This window comes from Eurosta solidaginis, chromosome 3 (assembly GCF_040869045.1).
Source record: "Eurosta solidaginis isolate ZX-2024a chromosome 3, ASM4086904v1, whole genome shotgun sequence".
NCBI classification, from domain to species: Eukaryota; Metazoa; Arthropoda; class Insecta; order Diptera; family Tephritidae; genus Eurosta; species Eurosta solidaginis.
In genome coordinates, this window is record NC_090321.1 from 21,216,578 (window position 1) to 21,238,651 (window position 22,074).

At 35.0% G+C, this 22,074-nt stretch overlaps 1 protein-coding gene across 1 annotated transcript in view; it reads right to left on the minus strand.

Annotated features, from left to right (window-relative positions):
• side-V (sidestep V) overlaps positions 1 to 22,074 on the minus strand; it is a 494,192-nt gene that overhangs the window by 455,431 nt on the left and 16,687 nt on the right. The gene's annotated exons all lie outside the window — the stretch shown is intronic.

The following is a 22,074-nucleotide window of genomic DNA, read 5'->3' on the forward strand; positions in this document are numbered from 1 at the left end:
ATTATTTTACAACAATTTTGCTAATTTAAAATCTTTTAACATGCGCCTTTGCTACTCTTTGTGCGCTTAATATAATATCGCTTTGAACTGTGGCATAACAGCATTTTTCCATTTCCGTTAACTCAAAAAACGTGTAAAAAGTAACAAAGGGTTAAAAAAAGGAAAAGATTCCTTTTTTTACCATTTATGCCACTCTCAATGACTGACTTACGCCACTCGCTCACACTTTTACTCGTGTACTACAACAAAAATAATCATAGCTACCGAAAACGTTTTGAGGTTTTGTAAAGACCTTCGAAAGCAACAGCAACAACAACATTAAGCCTCAAAACATGCAAATATTTCCCACAATTACATGCCTCAAACTGTAAACGAAATAACAGCGCAATAGAAATACAAACTAAAAAGCATTAAATGGAAATTAAAAATGCCATAAAATAAGCCCAAAGCAAAGCGGCAAGTTGTTGCAAGTGGCAAGTTGTCAGTCAGTCAAAAGCATACTAAAACACATAAACAAAGAGCAGACCGGGTGAAAGGTGGTTGGATCGGCAAGCAAGAGATGGGTTGGTTAAATGGTTGGATCTTCAATAACTACTGAAGCATGTACTTACAGCCGCATACAAATGCAACAAATCTAAAGCAGAACACACATATGTTTATTTTGGCCATTCACACGGACGGGTGCTCACCCCCTTTGGCCCATACAGCTCGAACAGTTCATATGCAGTGCGCCCACTTAACAACGTCAACAGTTCACTAGCTTTCGAGTGATTACAATTGATTTCTTCTTTATTTAAACATACTTGTACATACATATATGTGCAAGGGCGTAATCAGGTAGCAATTAAATATGGGGCAACAGGTATGCATCTTGCATATTTACTTTGGAGAGTTGAAAGATTGGACGATACGACTTTGCCATCTCTTTTACAGCGAAGGAATCTGTGAATTTCTGTGATATTGAGGCACACTGTACTAACCCACATTTGACGGTGTCCGTTTACTACATCAACTACAATAGAAAAACCAAATTTAGTAAACCCTTACAGTTCCGTCGAACGCTTCGGGTCATAAACTGACGCAATACCTCGACATTTTGGAAGAGGTGGGGTCAGCCTAGCACTTGTTTAGATGACTCACCGCATTGACCCACAATGGGCGGTGTCCCGCTAATACCCCAACTGCTTTCGATAGCTAATCTGTAGTAAACCCTTACAGCTTCATCGAACGCTTGAAAACAAAAACTGACTAAAAAGTCCTCGAAACTCGGTAAGATGATGTCAGCTCAGCGCTTGTTAAGATGGCTCGTGGCTCACCCCTCTAGAAATGGAGAGCAATTGGCTATCGAAGCCGGTGAAATACCTTCTTGGCCGAAGCGTTTCTCTTTACATAAATAACTTGACCTAGAAAGCGGAGCCTTTCGGACTTTTATATTTTGCACTATCTTCATGCCTCCGTTAAGCTCTTAGAGCCTGTATTTATACCTTTTTCGGCACTCAACTTTGGTATCATGAACAGGAACATAAAATTTCCAGAGGACTTTTCTTTCTAGAACTCGAGAGCCATTTCATCTCCCTTAAACACCTTACAGGATTCCGAGCCATACAACATTACAGGTATGACGAACGCATGCACAGCTGATTTTTGTGTGTCGGGAGAGGCCTTTGTTTTAATTTACCTATTCAGTCGCACTAGTTGATAGTTTTACCCACATCACTTCTTCGAAAAAGTTGTAAGTCTCATCTGACGGTGATGTCAATAAACCCCTGACAACCTTCGACCTCTCGTGGTAGCACATATAAGTGCTTTGATAAAAGTTTGTATAGGTCATTAAAACTTCTTATGAGTTAAAGCGACGGTTAGCATCCCATCAACCCTTTGTTTAATAGCGGCAACCACCGCCTGGAAGACGCTGCAATGATTGTACGCCATAAATTTTCGACTGATGCTGAGTTTCTTGCAGAATATTCTTCCTCAACAAACTTCCATCGGTGAACGAATTCTCCAGGCTACCATATTAGTTCCACACATAGTAGTTCCATATTCCATTCCTCGTCAGAAGAAAGTGGACAATCTGAGAAAAAGGGGTCAAAGTGATAAAAACTCAACTGCCTCTAAAATTTTCATCATTGATGGAGGGCCTTATTTTGGTTGTGATGTCCAAATGTAAATTTAATATGACTCTAATTCTGAATTGACCGTTTCAACAACCAAATTAACAAAAAAAAATTCATCATAAGTAAGCCATAGCTCTGTTAGTTTAACAATTATTACTGCTAAGAATATTAATGAAAACTTTTAAAATAACATATTTTCGATAATATAGAACAACAGTAAATGCTGTTGACATGACAGAGACGTCTGCGGCACCATGGTCATAACAACAAATTAGTGAGCGCCGTGAGTGCTAATTGCTCTTTAAAGTTGTTTGATATATTTGCATAACATTAACAGTTGTTCGCTGTTGAAATTACAAATAAAATCAGTTATTGCAACAGAAAAAACATTTATAACAGTGGTATACAAAGTAGTAGCAGAGTTTCGAATACAAACGCAAAATTTATTGTGGTAATATTTGTGTACAAGGAGAATGGTAAAAAATGTTTAAGCATAGAACATACGCGTAAGATGTTTACTGCTTGAAGCATTGGGAATGATAACTAAGTGTGATATCTCCTTCATAGACGTCAAAATTCCAAAGTGATTGGATCACCTGATTTGGAATTGACTATCGCTGTCTCATTCTGTATCTCTTTCTATCACACGCTGAAGATAGGCGCCACCATATTGAACAACCTGTCAAAACGCTAAAAAGTAGCCATATTGAACATCCTGTCAGGCAGTTGACAGATAAGATATCACACTTAGTTATCATTCACAATGGCTTGAAGCACAAGCAAAAACTGATTCACTGCTTGTTGCGCAGAATCTCAGTCGCTGTGCTCACGTGAAATGTAGATAAATGCCGAATAAATCTACGAAGCTGTACGAACCTCTTGGGTGACGCACTGATTTAGATTGATTGAGAACCTGTAATTTTTGCACAATATTGTTAACTTGAGACCAATGGTTTCTCTTCTGTTGAAATTACTTAACAAATTTCTTTTCTTGAAAACAAAGTCTGCTGAATTCGATATATTGCGAGGAATTTTACCGAATTTCTGTTAATTCAAGAACAAAAAAATGATTTGTTGGTTGTGCTACCAGGAAAGGAAAAAAGAATGCACTAGAATAAGAAGGAGAAATAGAAAAGAATAGGATAGAGAGTGAAGAGGAAAGGCTAGGCTAAATTTAAAATGTAGGAAAACGAAATTCCGTTAAGAAAATTTCTGTCAGGTACGCTAGTTATAATAAAAATTGGTTGTTTCTGCAAAACGACAGACTCATCTGCTGTAGGCAACGACGCCATTCGCAAATCTCCTGCTGCCTACGCTAGTGAATATGAAACTTCATTTACATATAGCATAGTTATTTTCACATATATGTATGTGACCAACTTTTGTGCTGCATGCAATTTTTAACAGTGTTGCCGTTGTGCGCGTTGCATGTTTGTTTTGCATTTGCGTGTCTGACAAAAAGCAACGGTAGGGGGGGGGGGGGAGGTTTTGTGTGTTGGTAAGATGAAAAACGTGCAAAAATTGCTTTACCAGTTTGCTATTCTTTTAGTTTTTAAAACCATTTATCGTATGCATATTTTGACATTTTTCATTTTCATTTTAATTGAAAAATGTAAAAATGCCACCGTTAGCCGTTTTGTGATTCCCAGAAATTCAAACAAGTTCCGCACGCTCGCAAATACTTGGGCTTATCGGGCGCGTTTTTTGCCTTGCTGCTGTCAGTTGGTAATTTCGCTGCTGCAGCTTTTTTGGTTTTAAATTTTATTTATTTTGTTTTTTCCTTGTTACGATCTGCCTACTAAAATGAGTTTCTAAATTTTTTTTTGCCAATCACATTTGCCATTAGTTGGCCGATTATTGCTATTTAAATGGCATTTTATGAATGTTCAAAGCGCCTGCCGCCACCAACACTAATGTTTCTATTTGTCTGTTGTTGCCGTTTTTCAAGTAGTGTTTGCCTCCATACTTAGTAAAATATAAATAAACGAGTGTTGCATGTCTGTATGTGAATTTGTTTAACTTGGCTGCCACTTAGGCAATGTGTTGTTTGGAATTGCGCTGATTAAACTCAAATTTGCCGCAAATTTGTCGATTTTGTTTATCGACTTATGAAATGTGAAAATATGTGACAAGTTTGCGAGCTTGAAATTGTCTAACAAATTGCTGTTAAATTAAATTTTGATGGAGTTGGTTGAACTCACTTTTTTGGTGTGCGGTTTTATGTAATAGTTTGAATAAAGCTGCAGACATTGGTGCTTTATCGGTAACCGTATCGGTAACCTTATAACAGGTGATTCGACCAACCTTATGGGAATCAATGCAATCGATTATTGGTGCCGCTAAAGTCGTAACCGTATCGTAGCGAACCAATTGGTTTTTGGTTTACCGTCGTAACGATAAACAGCTGATTACGTTAGGGATACGACTACGGCGATACGACATACGGCACCAATGAGTCCCGCTTGAATTTAGTAACGCTAAGTTGAGAAGAAAATTTGATTTGTGTGATTAGAAATAATTTTCATATATTTAAGTATTCAAGTTTCAGAAATAATTTTCATATATTCAAATGACAGACCCGTTAATAAATTATCTACCTTTCTTTTTTTGTCTGGCAATTTTTTTTTTTTTTAACCAGTACATCTGTAAACTTATTTGTTTTATTGCCTTCATCAAATTTTTAAGAATTAAGAGGCGAACTCATGTATGAGTTGTTTGCTGCTTGAAGTATAAGCAAAGACTGAATCATTGCTTGCTCTGCTAAATCTCAGTCGCATATAGGTAGATGCCCATTGAATTTCCGATGCTCTACGATGCTTTCGAAAGCTCAAAGGCTAAAAAAAATATTAGTTTTAATACCATCGAGCTAAGTTATGGAGGAATTTTAAGTACTTTTATGTTGCAATTTCATTAAATAAAAGAATGTGGGCACTTGTGCGGAATTTATTATTTCCCAGAATAAGATGAAATTAAGAAAAACAAAGACCTAGGTTAGGTTGAACTGGCAGGTTCGTGAAGACCTCACATAGACTGAATGAGTTCATAGTATTACCAGAAGTTAATTGAATACGCAATATTGCTATAATCATATGGTCAGCGCTCAAGCTAGCCAAAGGCGCTGAACCCCTTTGCAGTTGTTAACGCTTTGTTCTTTGCCACCAGGTCTAGAGGTGGAATGTAAAGAATGGCATAAAGTGCGGTTGTCGGGTTGTTTTCAGGGCTCTCGTAATGCTAAACATTGAAAGCATAAATCTTCCTAGTTTTTGAGGTATGTTGTTTTTTTATGGCTGTCCACACTAATGATACACAAGAAATAAAAAAATCACCAGAACAAAATTCGGAAATGGTCAGTCAGACTAAAACACGAATATTATATGAATATGATTATCTAGCTAAATTAAAACTAGAGCTTACGATTTCTCGAACATGTTCGAGAAGTGATTTATCGCGAGTCTCGCCTTCTCGTGAGATTCTCGAATCTAGAATTACTCGTAAGGCTCGCGAGATTCTCGAATCTCGAATTACTCGTAACGCTCGCGAGCTTCTCGACATTCAACTTAATCGAATCATTGCTATTTTATATAGAGCTTACGATTTCTTCTGGAGCACAAGCCAAAATGTCCGCAAAACCACAAGTAAAAAACACCGAAATGTATAGAGTATTACCAGTGCAGCGACTGAATTCAAAGTCGAGAAAATCGCAAGTATTACGAGTAATTCGAGATTCGAGAATCTCGTGAGCCTTACAAAAATTCGAGAAAAAATATTGCGAACAAAATTATATGTATAATAAATATGTTTTGAGTTAAATGTCATTGAAGCAATATAATCAACAAAAAATTCACAAGTAAAAAAAAAAACAAGTGTATAAATATTGTCCGTACAGCGATTAAGTAAGAATGTCGAGAAGCTCGCGAGATTTACGAGGACTTCTAGACACGAGAATCTCGCGAGAAGGCGAGTTCTCGATTTCTCGAGTCTCGAAAATCTCGCTTGTGTTCGAGAAGAAATCGTAAGCTCTAATTAGAACTAAAAAATAACAAGTAATAAATTTTTTCTTCAGCTATGTGAAAGCGCTCTTGTAATATCTGTATGAGGCTGTATGTAAGAAATCTCTCATACACATGTAATGGTTTGATCATCTCTAATATAAAATCACCCGGGGCATTGTTAAGCACACACGTACTACATATAAGAAATACAAATATGGTATATTTGGCACCTAAAAGTATTGTTTTTAAAATAGTGTTCCGAAAACAGTAAATAAATTGGTACAGAAGGAAAAAAGACATTCTGTAGCTATCAAACTTCTGGCTTAAACGATAAAAATTTGCGAAAAAATTATTCCAACAAGCGAAAATTATTTACTTGTCAACGAGTTTTTGTAATTGATGTGCCAAGCTGAATCATGTATGTCAATCAATTTCAAAAACGTTTTCGAAAAAATTTTAAAATTCTCAAAAATTGTACGAAAGTTTCCAGGTTTTCGTTTAGAGTTGTCGGCTTTTTTTTTTTTTTGACTATGCACTTTTGTAACCCAATAAATTTTAGTCCAACAAAGTCTTGATTTTTGACTTTTTTTTTGAAAATTTTTTTATATTGCACACGCCGGATGGAAAGGCTTATTTCTTACATATATGGAAGGAAATCTGAAACATTATTTGGAAAAAATTTTGATAGGCTTATAACTTGCACTTCGTGTGACTAAAACTGATTAAGTTACAAAGTAGTAGACTCAAAAATTCAAATATATTCAACTACTCAGAATGTTCGAAATTTTCCTAAAATGTGTACGAATTTTTTCGAAATTGTTTTTGATATTAGTTTGCAAAGTTTAAGTTACAAAATTCATAGATGTTGTTTTTCAAATTTTTTAAAATAAATAAAAATTATCTATATTATGAAATTTGAAGAAAAACTGCCACTACTATTTTCGTGTGCGGTCTAATAAATAATTAAGATGTGCTGCACTCTCGGTTTGTTCTGCACAAACTACCTGACTGAAGCACCCTATTACAAAAATATCAACAGTGTTGCAAAAATTCTATTGCATAGTACAATTATTCAAAATAATATAAATTTAAAGAGCATCCAATCTCGCAACTGCAATTTCTAGCTCTGTCAACGTCATTGCTTTTTTTCATTGCTTTTCACTATTTTATCTTGCTTTATTAGCATAACACACAAAAAAGTGAGTAAATGCATTTTAATTACTTGACCCAGTTCACTGTACTGTTGTGACCTCTGACTTCCAACAATTTATCCTGCCATTTCGTTTTACGTTCGTTTATCTGTTAAGCTGAAGTTTATTTAAAACAAGTAAGGAAGGCTAAGTTCGGGTGTAACCGAACATTACATACAGAGCTTTGAGTTTGGAGACAAAATAAGGGAAAATCACCATGTAGGAAAATGAACATAGGGTAACCCTGGAATGTGTTTGTATGACATTTGAATCAAATGGAAAGTATTAAAGAGTGTTTTAAAAGGGTGTGGGCCTTGTTCTACAGGTCGACGCCTTTTCGAGATATCGCCGTAAAGGTGGACCAGGGGTGACTCTAGAATGTGTTTGTACAATATGGGTAGCAAATTAAAGGTATTAATGAGGGTTTTAAAAGGGAGTTGTGGTAGTTGTATTTGATGAATTTCATATCAAAGGCTGAAAAAAACGTACATTTTGAACTCGACCCCCTCAGAATTTGATGAAATTTTGCATGGGGTTACATCTTACCCACCCAAACACAACCTCATTTTTAGAAATTGCATTTTCGAAAAATTGTGGGCGTGGCAAGGTATCGAAATATCCGAAAATATTAGAAAAATTACGATAATAGGTACTTTTAAAGTGTGATTACTACGGAAATATTATCTCTATTACCAAACACCATGACACCTAAGGAAATTAAAGATATTTTTGGGACGATTTATCTTACGAATTGATAAAAATTAGCAAAGATATACAAAAAAATAAAACAAAGTTTTCGGACGTCAAACGCTCTAGCATGGACAGGCGTAGTTTACCTGAACAAACTAGTAAGTAAGCAAATATTCCGAAAGTCAGCAGTATGAGCTGCGCAAAGTTGTATATTAAATCTAAATAAATAAAAATAAAAAATTACCTTTATCAAGTGTATGTCTATTTATTGTGCGTGTCTGAAAAATTTGATAATACGATTCTTGTTCGAATCTATTAGAATACTTCGTCATAGTATCTGTATCTGTATAACTTCCAAAGTATAGCTAGGTACCATTTTTGTCACACAATAATAGCAAAATAAACAAGTAAGGAAGCTAAGTTCGGGTGTAACCGAACATTACATACTCAGTTGAGAGCTGTGGAGACAAAGTAAGGGAAAATCACCATGTTGTAAAAAGAACCTAGGGTAACCCTGGAATGTGTTTGTATGACACTTGTATCAAATGGAAGGTATTAAAGAGTATTTTAAGAGGAAGTGGGCCTAAGTTCTATAGGTGGACGCCTTTTCGAGATATCGCCATAAAGGTGGACCAGGGGTGACTCTAGAATTTATTTTGTACGATATGGGTATCAAATGAAAGGTGGTAATGAGTATTTTAAGAGGGCGTGAGCCTAAGTTCTATAGATGGACGCCTTTTCGAGATATCGCCATAAAGATGGACCAGGGGTGACTCTAGAATTTGTTTGTACGATATGAGCATCAAATGAAAGGTGGTAATGAGTATTTTAAGAGGGTGTGAGCCTTAGTTCTATATGTGGACGCCTTTTCGAGATATCGCCATAAAGGTGGAACAGGGGTGACTCTAGAATTTGTTTGTACTATATGGGTATCAAATGAAAGGTGTTAATGAGTATTTTAAAATGGAGTGGGCCTTAGTTCTATAGGTGGATGCCTTTTCGGGATATCGCCATAAACGTGGACCAGGGGTGACTCTAGAATGCGTTTGTACAATATGAGTATCAAATGAAAGGTGTTAATGAGTATTTTAAAAGGGCGAGGGCCTTAGTTCTATGGGTGGACGCCTTTTCGGGATATCGCCATAAACGTGGACCAGGGGTGACTCTAGAATGCGTTTGTACAATATGGGTATCAAGTGAAAGGTGTTAATGAGTATTTTAAAAGGGCGTGGGCCTTAGTTCTATAGGTGGACGCCTTTTCGAGATATCGCCATAAAGGTGGACCAGGGGTGACTCTAGAATTTGTTTGTACGATATGGGTTTCAAATGAAAGGTGTTAATGAGTATTTTAAAAGGGCGTGGGCCTTAGTTCTATAGGTGGACGCCTTTTCAAGATATCGCCATAAAGGTGGACCAGGGGTGACCCTAGAATTTGTTTGTACGATATGGGTATCAAATGAAAGGTGTTAATGAGTATTTTAAAAGGGAGTGGACCTTAGTTCTTTAGGCGGATGCCTTTTCGGGATATCGCCATAAACGTGGACCAGGGGTGACTCTAGAATGCGTTTGTACAATATGGGTATCAAATGAAAGGTGTTAATGAGTATTTTAAAAGGGAGTGGGCCTTAGTTCTATGGGTGGAGGCCTTTTCGGGATATCGCCATAAGCGTGGAACAGGGGTGACTCTAGAATTCGTTTGTACAATATGGGTATCAAATAAAAGGTGTTAATGAGTATTTTAAAAGGGAGTGGGCCTTAGTTCTATGGGTGGACGCCTTTTCGGGATATCGCCATAAACGTGGACCAGGGGTGACTCTAGAATGCGTTTGTACAATATGGGTATCAAATAAAAGGTGTTAATGAGTATTTTAAAAGGGCGTGGGCCTTAGTTCTATAAGTGGACGCCTTTTCGAGATATCGCCATAAAGGTGGACCAGAGGTGACTCTAGAATTTGTTTGTACGATATGGGTATCAAATTAAAGGTATTAATGGGTATTTTAAAAGGGCGTGGGCCTTAGTTCTATAAGTGGACGCCTTTTCAAGATATCGCCATAAAGGTGGAGCAGGGGTGACTCTAGAATTTGTTTGCACGATATGGGTATCAAATGAAAGGTGTTAATGAGTATTTTAAAAGGGGAGTGGGCCTGAGTTCTATAGGTGGATGCCTTTTTGAGATATCGCCATAAAGGTGGGCCAGGGGTGACTCTATAATTTTTTTGTACGATATGGGTATCCAATTAAAGGCATTAATGAGGGCTTTAAAATGGAGTGGCCCTTAGTTGTATATGTGAAAGCGTTTTCGAAATATCGACCAAAATGTGGACCAGTGTGATCCAGAACATCATCTTTCGGGTACCGCTAATTTATTTATATATGTAATATCACGAATAGTATTCCTTCCAAGATTCCAAGGGCTTTTGATTTCGCCCTGCAAAACTTTTTCATTTTCTTCTGCATAATATGGTAGGTGTCACACCCATTACCAAGTTTTTTTCTAAAGCTATATTTTGCGTCAATAGGTCAATACAATTACCATTTTTCATCCTTTTTTTCATCCATTTTCGGGATATCGACCAAAATGTGGCCCAGGGTGACCCCGAACATCATCTGTCGGGTACCGCTAATTTATTTATATATGTCATACCACGAACAGTATTCCTGCCATGATTCCAAGGGATTTTGATTTCGCCCTGCAGAACTTTTTCATTTTCTTCTACTTAATATGGTAGGTATCACAACCATTTTACAAAGTTTTTTTCTAAAGTTATATTTTGCGTCAATAAACCAATCCACTTACCATGTTTCATCCCTTTTTTCGTATTTGGTACAGAATTAAAAATTTTTTTTTAAGTGAGCGTGGTCGTTCTGCGATTTTTCTAATTTTTATTAAGCATATATATAGTAATAGGGGTAACGTTCTTGCCAAATTTCATCATGATATCTTCAACGACTACGACTGAATTACAGCTTGCAAAACTTTTAAATTACCTTCTTTTAAAAGTGGGCGGTGCCACGCCCATGGTCCAACATTTTACCAATTTTCTATTCTACATCATAAGTTAAACTCACCTACCCAGTTTCATCGCTTTATCCATCTTTGGTAATGAATTATCGCACTTTTACGGTTTTTCGAAATTTTCGATATCGAAAAAGTGGGCGTGGTTATAGTCCGACATCGTCCATTTTAAATAGCGATCTGAGATGAGTGCCCATGAACCTACATACCAAATTTCATCAAGATACCTCAAAATTTACTCAAGTTATCGTGTTAACGGACAGACGGACGGGCGGACATGGCTCAATCAAATTTTTTTTCGATGCTGATGATTTTGATATATGGAAGTATATATCTATCTCGATTCCTTTATACCTGTACAACCAACCGTTATCCAATCAAAGTTAATATACTCTGTGAGCTCTGCTCAACTGAGTATAACTAGAAAGCAATGCAGAGCAACAACAACAAATGAGAATACACAAATTTTTGTACAAGAAAACTGTTCTATTGAAATATTTACTTTGAACTGCAAAAATGAAAGCAAACGCAGCAAATTTATTTATTAAAAAAAAGAGAAACATGAAGTAAGAAGACGCCGTATAAAAAATTTGAATAAATTATAAATAAATCTAACGGTGCAACGGCACAAACTCAGCTACAACATAAAGGTAAACGGGTGTTGAACGCCCAGTTTTTGTTGTAGTTTTATTTGTGAGATACAAATAAGTTGGAAAAGTGAAAAGCTTAAACAAGAGTATGTGAGAGGGATGAACTCAAAAAAATTAGGCACTATGTCTATACAAACAGTGCGCAACAGAACGGTTAGAATAAAAGCAACAAAAAAAAATAAAATATTTAATAAAATAACGATAAACGTGAAAATGAATAAAATGAAATTGCCACATAGCATGCAGGTACATATGTAAGTAAATGAAGTTTTGCTGCGAATTTGCTGAGGGAAGTATATTTTCAGGCGCTAAAGCATGCAATGCTTTTGCTATTGCTAATAAAACAACTAAATGTGGCAAAGAGAAGCTAAAAAAAACGTTGAAACCATTTCTCTCTTTGTCTCTTTGTAACTTTTTATACGTTTTCCTTTTTATTGTTTCACGTTGGAACGTTACTTTAACTGCCTTTTTTGTGTTTTTTGTTCTTTTGGCTTCTTTGTTGGTTGGAATAACTGAAAGCAAACTCTGTGGCCTTTTTTTGCTATCTTTGATGCATTATTAAAACAATTAAGAATAACGAGCGAGAATTTAAATGATTGGACTGGAGCTTAAATTTGTTGCATTTTTTTTTTTATGTTAAGTTGCAATTTGTATGGAATGAAGGCATATTCATCTATACAGAACGTTGTACTCATGCCTTATTATTATAACGAATTCTGGGGATTTCTGATTATTAATGCTAACGTCCGAATCGCTGAACTGTTGAATAAATAACTCCAATATTCAGTATAGCAAAATGGTCTTTATTTAGACTACTTCCTCAGATTGCGTTGCTTTTATACTGTCTGTTTTCTCGTTCGCATATTTCTCCTAAGGTCTAGACGTTACACCTTCTAGAACAGTTGTATCGCATACCTGTTTACTTAGCTTTATACATGCATGTGTGAGTAACCCCTTCTTCTCTTATGTGTGTGTGGGATATTCTTCTTCACCTTCTATGCATGTAAGTGTTGCTTGCTTTAATGTTTACATATACATAAGAGTGGCTGCTTGCTGTTTTTGTTGTTGTGATTATTTACTAACATAATATTTCGCCACATTATAATATTTATTTTATCGTGTGAGGAAGAGATGGACTATCGAAAAGACGCACCTTCAAAACTCTTATTTGCTTTTTTGAGTCCCAACATTCTGAACATATTCAGGTTATATGGTCTTAACAAACGTAGTATTGAATCGACTTTGCTGAAAGCTTCCTCAGAGGAAGCTTGTTAGTATAACTATATTATCAAAAACTGATAGTCCAGAGAAGTAGCCAGTAAAACTACGCACCAGACTATCTTGCTGGAGAATAAATTCATTATTGTACTCAAAAGTATGACAAACAAGGCTTCAAAACTTTTACCTTCAGAGATCTTGATCAAAAACGTGTTGATAATCTTGCATTTTGTGCTGTGTTGATGTTTTTGTTACAGATCCCTTATCATAAGAGTATACTAAGAGTACGCCAATATGACGTCTACAAAGGAAGTCCTGCAACCCTGCATAATAAATGAAAGATAAAATCACTTCATTTACAGATTCGAGCTCCTGATTTTTGCGCACTTCGATGCGATCAGTCGCTCAAAAATTTTCAGCAAGAATGAGATCAACTGATTAGAGTAAAAAACCTTCGACAGACCTAAGAGCTCTCGCCATTCTGACCATATTCCAAGTTTGTAAACATAGCTCAACCTTGAGCATTTGGCGTAGATAACAGGCAGCCAGTGAAGTAATTTCGCGAATATATCAGAAAAGAACGTTCAGCCTTTACTATTTCTTAAAAGCTTATAATATTCACTATCTAGGCAGAAAAGAATAAAAATAACAACTTAGCTCATTTTACCTTCAAGGAGATTAGAGCCGAGCTTCTGTTCCTATTTGCGTCGTGCTCCTATTAATTTTGCCTACAAATTGGTGGAGGACCTACATCTTTTACGCCGACTCCGAACGGCATCTAGAAGGCAGAGGAATTTTCACCAAGAAGATTTTCACTTCTGAGGGGCGATCCCGATTAGAAAAAATGTTTGCTAATTGAAAACACTTTTTTTCTAAATTCTTGATGTTACTTTGCCCGTGAGTTGAACTCAGAACCCTCGTTGTGGTAGGCACGCTAAATTCACACAGCGGCGGCCGCCTGACGAATACAGCAGAATAATTAACTTTGCGTCAAAAAATATTTAAAATTAAGTTACCATGCATTCCGTTTCTACAGTAGCGTGCTGGGGTCAGTAATCCTGGAGTTGTGAATTACAATTATAGTTCAGATATGAAAATTTTTATTTCTTGAATTTAAGTTGCAAATTTATGATCTGAACTAAAAAAGTTGTAGAAAACTAGTGTTTCTTAATCAATTAGAGCCCAACCAGAGGAAGACGTTAAACAAAAACAGAAGTAACTTTACCAGAAAGAATGATTTCTGGCCTTGCATAAGTATCTTTGTGGGCTTATTATCGATATCTACAAACACTTAAAAGTTGTTGTTTTATTATAGGCTTACGGCGAATTTTTAATGTCGAGTTATCGATTTGTTATCGGATTTTTAACATCGAGTCACTGGATTCTTATTGGTTTCTTATCGGATTTTTATCGGCGCACGGTGGGGTATTTGATCAATCTAGCTGATCAAAATTAAACAGCAGTTATTTCTGTTCAAAAGGTGGTTGTCGCACTTCACTGTTATGAAAAGAAATATTTGACAGTAAATTCACGGTGTTCCGCGCAGAATTACTATGGATCTAGCCCCCGGTTTCCGATGAACACGGCGTCATATTTTGGCATTACATGAGATATGTCAATATGGGTATCAAACGAAAGGTATTTTACTCCGCATTTCTGTGACATTTTTAAGTAGGGTTTCTACTTAGGGTTGCCACCTCACCTTCTTTTTTATATTTCTTTGTATATCCACTACCATCTCGGAAACAGATTAACTGATTTCAATCAAATTTTGTACATCGATATAGTAATAAAGTTTAAAACTTTTCACCTAGGTGTTGCCAGTTAGGATGTTTTTAGAAGGTAAAAAAAATTACATGAGATATGTAGTAAGGGTGTTAGTCTCTTACAATATCTATCGATCACCACTCAAAAAATCGCGGGTATGCGCAGCCGTTTTCGTAATTAAACTTTAAAAAAAATACAAGCTTATGTATTGCCAAAAAATCACTTGCATGATATGCCATGAAAAAATGATATATCTTTTTGTTTGCAAGGTTTTTAAAAAAATTATTATTGAAAAGTAGTAGTATTAGTAGAGTATCTCAGTTAAAACATATGAATTAAAAACACATTTACCTGTCCTAAAAGAAAATGTAACTAGATTTGATTAAGGTTAAACGAGTGAACAAGTATTTAGGTTAGAAGGGTATATTTCTTTTTAATCCAAAAATACTTCGAACTGCACACAGTTTTTATAAAACTTTAAATGTGCGCTGTTAGCTCCGTTTTCATTGCAGATGGGTTTTGTGGTATGTATACTAATCAATAGACATCTAGGAACGCCAGGGAGTATATTAAAAAAAATTTTGGATATTTTGAAAATCGAATTTTGGCCAGCTAGATTGATCAAATACCCCACCCTGCGACGGGTTACAGATTTGTGATTGCTTCCAAATTTAAGTTTTGTCGGTATCTGTTTCATTAAAAAACAATTAGTCACCGCAAAGAAATCTAAAGTACGCGGAAAAGAAATTAATAATACTTCGATTAGAAATCGATAGCTTTTCGAAAATAAATTCATTACAAATTAGTAACACTTATATAACAAATCGAGAACTTTTCTCTGGCGAATTAATAACTTTATAAAAACATATCGATCGCTTTTTGATAAATAATCGATAAATTTTGGATAAAAAGTGATAACTTATTCATACATAATTGATAAGTTTTTGATAGCAAGTCATTAATTTTTCTATAACAAGTCGATAACTTTTTGAAACCATATCGAAAACTTTTTGATAACAATTTCAATACAACAAGAAATACATAATTTCGGTAATATTTTGCTAGCATATCGACAGCGTTTCGATAAAAAATCGATGGATTTTTACACACCAAAAATATACCATTCGCAATATTGCTTAATTAATTATTCACTTACTAAATCATAGCTAGAAGGAACAAAGTTGAAATACGTGAGCAAGAGCTCTAACAACTTTGCTATAGAAAGCCTACCCTTAGTAAATAGTACATATACATAGTACATTTTTAGTTCCGAATCTTCAAGTCAAACATAGTCTTATTTAAAATCCACTCGAACACACAACTCCAATTTTACCACCAACGGAAGGAAGTTAAATATCCCAAACGATAATGCTTGACTAAGCTTAAAAAAGTGCTTTTTAATCTTAAAACATATTGCTAAAATTAGTTACTGTATGAATGTAGAATACAAGTTCTTATGCGACTCAGTCAATTTTTTCTTCCTTAAGTACTTAAATTTATCAAGAGTTTCTATTATCTAATATATTCATATAAAGATAGCAATATACAAGTACTCATTCGCTTCTTCAAGTGCCTAGCTTTATAAGCTGCTAATGCAAACCTAGCTGAGTGTTTGTTGCAAGGTCTTGTCAGTCAACACTTAAGCGACACCACCACACACATGCAGACACGTATGGGGTATTCCATCCCATTTCGACCAATTTTGAACCCGACCCCTTTAGAATTGGCTGAAAGTTTCTCTTCTTTTTCTAGCTTACGAAAGACGTTTTTCAGAATTTTTCAAATTTTTTCATCCAACTCAAAAAAAGTTTATGAATTTAAAAAACAAACACCGTTTTTGTTTTCAAAATGCTATAACTTTTTCAAAAACTGACCGTTTGGGATCTTTTTTTTTTTTAAATTTCTTTTTAAATGTACTTTTTGGGAAAAATACAAAAAAATGTTTAAAGTTTTTTTTTTTTTTTGTAATTTTTCAGTTTTCCGAGATTTTTCGAATTTCGCCATTTTTTTTTCTCATAAAAAACTTCAATCAATTCTGCAATCATCCCCACTAATCCAGGAGTGGGCCGATTATTTTTTTTTTTGTTTTTTTTTTCTATTTAATTGAAAAAAAAAAAACTTTAAAAATTTTTTTGTATTTTTTCCGAAAAGTACATTTAAAAACAAATTAAAAAAAAAGTTCCCAAACGGTCAATTTTTGAAAAAGTTATAGCATTTTGAAAACAAAAACGGTGTCCAACTCAAAATAAGTTATGAATTTAAAAAAAAACGGTGTTTTTTTCAAAATGCAATAACTTTTTCAAAAATTGACCGTTTGTGATCTTTTTTTTCTTAAAAATTTATTTTTAAATGTACTTTTCGGAAAAAATACAAAAAAATTTTTAAAGTTTTTTTCTTTCAATTAAATACAAAAAAAAAATAATTGGCCCACTCCGGGATTAGTGGGGGTGATTGCAGAATTGATTGAAGTTTTTTATGAGAAAAAAAAATGGGGAAATTCGAAAAATGCCGAAAAACTGAAAAATTACAAAAAAAAAAACTTTAAAAATTTTTTTGTATTTTTTCCGAAAAGTACATTTAAAAACAAATTTAAAAAAAAAAATATCCCAAACGGTCAGTTTTTGAAAAAGTTATAGCATTTTGAAAACAAAAACGGTGTTTTTTTTTTTAAATTCATAACTTTTTTTGAGTTGGATGAAAAAATTTGAAAAAATTCTGAAAAACGTCTTTCGTAAGCTAGAAAAAGAAGAGAAAGGTGTTAATGAGTATTTCAAAATTGGTCGAAATGGGATGGAATACCCCATATACATTGCATGCACACAAGCATTTCAGCACGTTCACATTTTGTAAGCAAATTTAGCTAAGTGTTTCGTAACTGCATGGGGGTGGTGATGGTGGTGTTAGGTGAAATGAGTAGATCTGTATATATAACTAAAACATTAAGTATGCAGATACGCATGGGTAATATACCTTAAGCTACATAATGCGCGCATGTCTAAAGATACATATGTATAGGTAAACTAATATTACTTTTTTATGTTTCGTACTAGTTTCTTACTTAACTTTTTTACTTACTTCGCCTTGCTACTTTTAATTTGTGTTCTAGTGCTTTAAGGGGTTGTTAATATTTATGCTATGTTCGCATGCTTTTATTTCATTTGACTTAAGCGTCAAGCGTCATGACATAATTTTTATACTGCTCCACTTAAGCTGTAAAACCTAATACCCCCCAACATCACCTTAACAACGGCATGGCTCGGAAAAATCCATTAAGCTAGTAACCAACTGGCCTACAACCTTTGTACTAAACCACATACATACTCCTACATTTTTAAATACATACATATAAACTCTCCAAAACGCACTGCCATCAGGTTTGCACCAATTTACTCATAACCTCTGACAGCATAGTCATATATAGTTGAATATGAAAGTACGTGTACATGTACACTTCGCAACAAAAATATTCTGAATAACAATAAAATTAGTCTGAATTCGTCCTAAGATATTCTAAGTCGATTCTGTTACTGGAGGAATAGAGAGGCATAGAATGAGGGAAAGGTAGAGAAGAGAGTTAAAGAGAGGGAGAGCGGTTTCGAAAGTGGAAATGAATAGCAAGGAAAGAGGGAGTGTAGAGGGAAGTATTATGAGAGAGAGAAATAGAGAGAAGAAGATGGTGATGGCGAAGCAGAATGAGAAAGAGACGGAGAAGAAGAAGCAAAGCAAGAAAAAGATGGTGATGGAGAAGCAGAGGGCGAAAGAGACGAAGGGGGAAAAGGTGACGGAAAACGAAATGGAGATAGAGATGGATATAGATGTGTAGATGGAGATGTAGATGTGGATGGAGATGGAGATTGAGATGGATGTGGAGATGAATATGGTGATGGTGATGGAGATGAAGAAGGAGAAGAGCAAAATGGAGATGGGGATGGAGATGGAGGACTAGACGGAAATGGAGATATAGATGGAGATAAAGTGGAGATGAAGATGAAGAAGGAGATGTAGATGGAGATGTGGGCGGAGATGGAGATGAGAAATAAATGAGACTGGAGATGAAGATGGATATAAAGAAGGACGCTGAAGGGAGAGGAACAGATAGTATAAGATACAAAAAAAAAATTGTCGGAAATGTGAGTTAAAGAAGTACTACAAATAAAAAGAGACAAGGAAAGATTAAGATAAAAGATAAAATTTTGAGAAAAGGGAAGTAAAGAAAAAGAAGAAAATAAAGCAAATTTGAGGCAAAAAAATAAGGAAGTATGGGATCGAAATAGAGACAAGGGCCAGAAGAAGTTGAAAGGTAAGAGGAAGTACAGATGAGCTTCGAAAGTGCCTTGTTAAATAGGTAGCTTATTACGTACGGCCACCGTGGTGTGATGGTAGCGTGCTCCGCCTACCACACCGGATGCCCTGGGTTCAAACCCCGGGCAAAGCAACATCAAAAATTTTAGAAATAAGGTTTTTCAATTAGAAGAAAATTTTTCTAAGTGGGGTCGCCCCTCGGCAGTGTTTTGCAAGCGCTCCGGGTATATTTCTGCCATGAAAAGCTCTCAGTGAAAACTCATCTGCTTTGCAGATACCGTTCGGAGTCAGCATAAAATCATGTAGGTCCCGTCCGGCCAATTTGTAGGGAAAATTAAGAAGAGCACGACGCAAATTGGAAGAGAAGCTCGGCCTTAGATCTCTTCGGAGGTTTTCGCGCCTTACATTTATTTATTTTTTTATTACTTTTTTCACAGAATAATTATCATAGTGATTCGTCGAAATGTACTCCAGCCGAGCTTTTTTCCAATTTTAGTTTTAGTTCGGTTAGCATAGGTGGAGCTGGCTGGTCAACGAGAACTTCACATAGATTAAATTAATTCATAGTTTTACCAGAAGTTTGTTTAACGAAAGGACTGAAACATGCTATCAAAAATCAGTAAGTACGTATGTATATTATAAAAAGTTCCGTCCTCCTTGCAAATATTAGAAGCTTTTAGGGCCTTTGCCACTTCCTGATTCTAGATCTGACAACTGTATAACTTCAAAAGCTGCAGTTTTAGCCTGGCAAGCGCAGGGCACAGGTGAAAAAGCGTGCTAGATCGTTTTCCCTTCAAAACGCACTGCCTACGTCTACTATCACTGACTAGGCCTTTTCGGTGGAGTACAAATCAAACTTTTGAAAAGAGGATTGATGATGAAAAGATGAGAATGTGAACATATTCGAAGCAGCGAACATTAAATTCAAAAGCTGGGCTGATCAAAAAGGTTTTTATTAAAGTGCAAATCACAACACATATCCAAATTATATGTACACTGAAACCTTGTTAAAGTGAAAAAAAAAATTAGTTTAAACGTTTAAAGAATTTTGATGGTCTCCTTAATGCATAAATTTTGAATTAAAATATTTCTCAGTGCTACAATGTTTTTGAAAAACTTTTTGTTGTCGATTTGTTAGTGTAAATTTTAATATCATACCGAAGTGACTTGGCTTCATATGAAAGTATATTTGCTTTTCATTTTCATATGAAATTCAGGCACTTTCGAATTGATCGAATTTATATGTGGGGTCATATAGCAGTGCTATGAACATTTTTTTTATATTCAAAGTGTGAATTTATATCTGTGCCTATTCTTCAAGGCAAAACAAAAACAAAAGTGCTATAATTGTATATGGTTGAGCAGCTCTGGTCAAAAGTTATCGAAATTTCTTTTTTCTCAAAAATATAGAGTACAAAGATCTCTGTTGACATTTTTTGTTTGTTGCATATTGTATGAACGTCAAGCTGCGGGGATGTGCTTTATAATCCTTAAGCGCCACAACAGTTTAGTGTTGGATGTATCCATTGTTGCGCTTAGTTTTATGACCGAAAGATGACATATACACAACACACCCACACAAAAATTTCCACGCACATATACACACATCATATATAAATATATATCACAAAATTTTATAAGCATTTCTGTACACAAATATATCTTTTTTATAATAAAACTGTTAGGTAATAAAAGCCATGACATAGCTTTGTACTTCGTTGGCTGTGTCTGCTGCTGCTACTGAGCAGCTCTTAGATTCAATGGCGCTCTTTTCGTCCCACCCGAAATTCTAATGATTGTGCTTGGTTTATCTTTCGTAAGCTGTAATCTTTAGATGAGAGAATTCCATTACGTCCAACTGTATGATTCTGTGAAACAACAGTATTTTGATGTGAATGCTTTTGACATTTACTTAACCACATACACAATATAATCCTGCAGATACATTTATGTATACACATACACCTACTACTACTTATATAATATTTAAAAAGGTATGCACGTGTCTCATGTGTAACACATAGCATTTAGTTATTGTTATGGCGTGACTTATATGTGCCAATGTCAAAGCTGTGATTTTTCTTCTTTTCTTCTTTTTTTTTTTACGTAGATTTTGTTTTTTTTGTTTTTCTTTGTTGTTTTTTTTTTTTTTTTTGTTTTACAATGCTCCCGCGTACCATTTTAAGTTAGCCATTTTATTTCAACAGCTTACGGAGCCTACTTTTGAGGTCGTTTATTATATGTAGCATGTGAAGTGTCCTTGTGATGTGTGTAGTACGAGCACCAGTGACATTGCATTCAAATGCTTTTGTAAAAAAAAACATATAAAAAACAAGTAAGGGTGGTTAAGTTCGGGTGTAACCGAACATTATATACCCAGCGTGAGCTTTAATGGCACATTTCATTTCAGATAAATTACTTTTCTACATAATACGTGGCACCGCCCGTTAAAAAAAATGTCTCCCCATTTCGTCTTAAAATAAAATTTTGATAAGTGAAATATCATTGATTCAAAACTATTTTTTGCTAAGTTATAGCTTATTATTCTAGTCTACGACCCTTTTAAATTTGTTTTATATCTAAGTTGCCGTGGTCTTTAACCAATCCCGTCCATTTTTACTAGAAATATTTTCTACTATAGGGAAAATTTGTGTACCCAATTTCATTACGATGCGTTAATTTTTCTTCGAGTTATGGCTCCCGAAACATAAAAAATTGCTTAGTCATAAAAGGGGCGGTGCACCGATTTTCAAAAATTTTAGTATTTTCCAATTTAATGTTATAATTCAATTTAAAAAGTAAAAATCTAATGATACAAAGCTTTTTTCGCTAAGATATAGTTTGTTATTTTCGTCTACGGCCCTTTTAAACATCTTTTGTATAAAAGTGGGCGTGGTTTTTAACCGATCTCGTCCATTTTTTCTAGAAATGTTTCCTGCTATAGGGAAAATCTGTGCACCGCATTTTATTACGATCCGTTAATTTTTCTTCAAGTTATGGCTGACGAAACATAGAAAATTGCTTAGCCATAAAAGGGGCTGTGCCACTCCCATTTTTTTAAATTTGAAGTTTATCCTATTTATTGTTATAAATACACTTGGGAAGTGAAATACCATTGTTATAGAGCTATT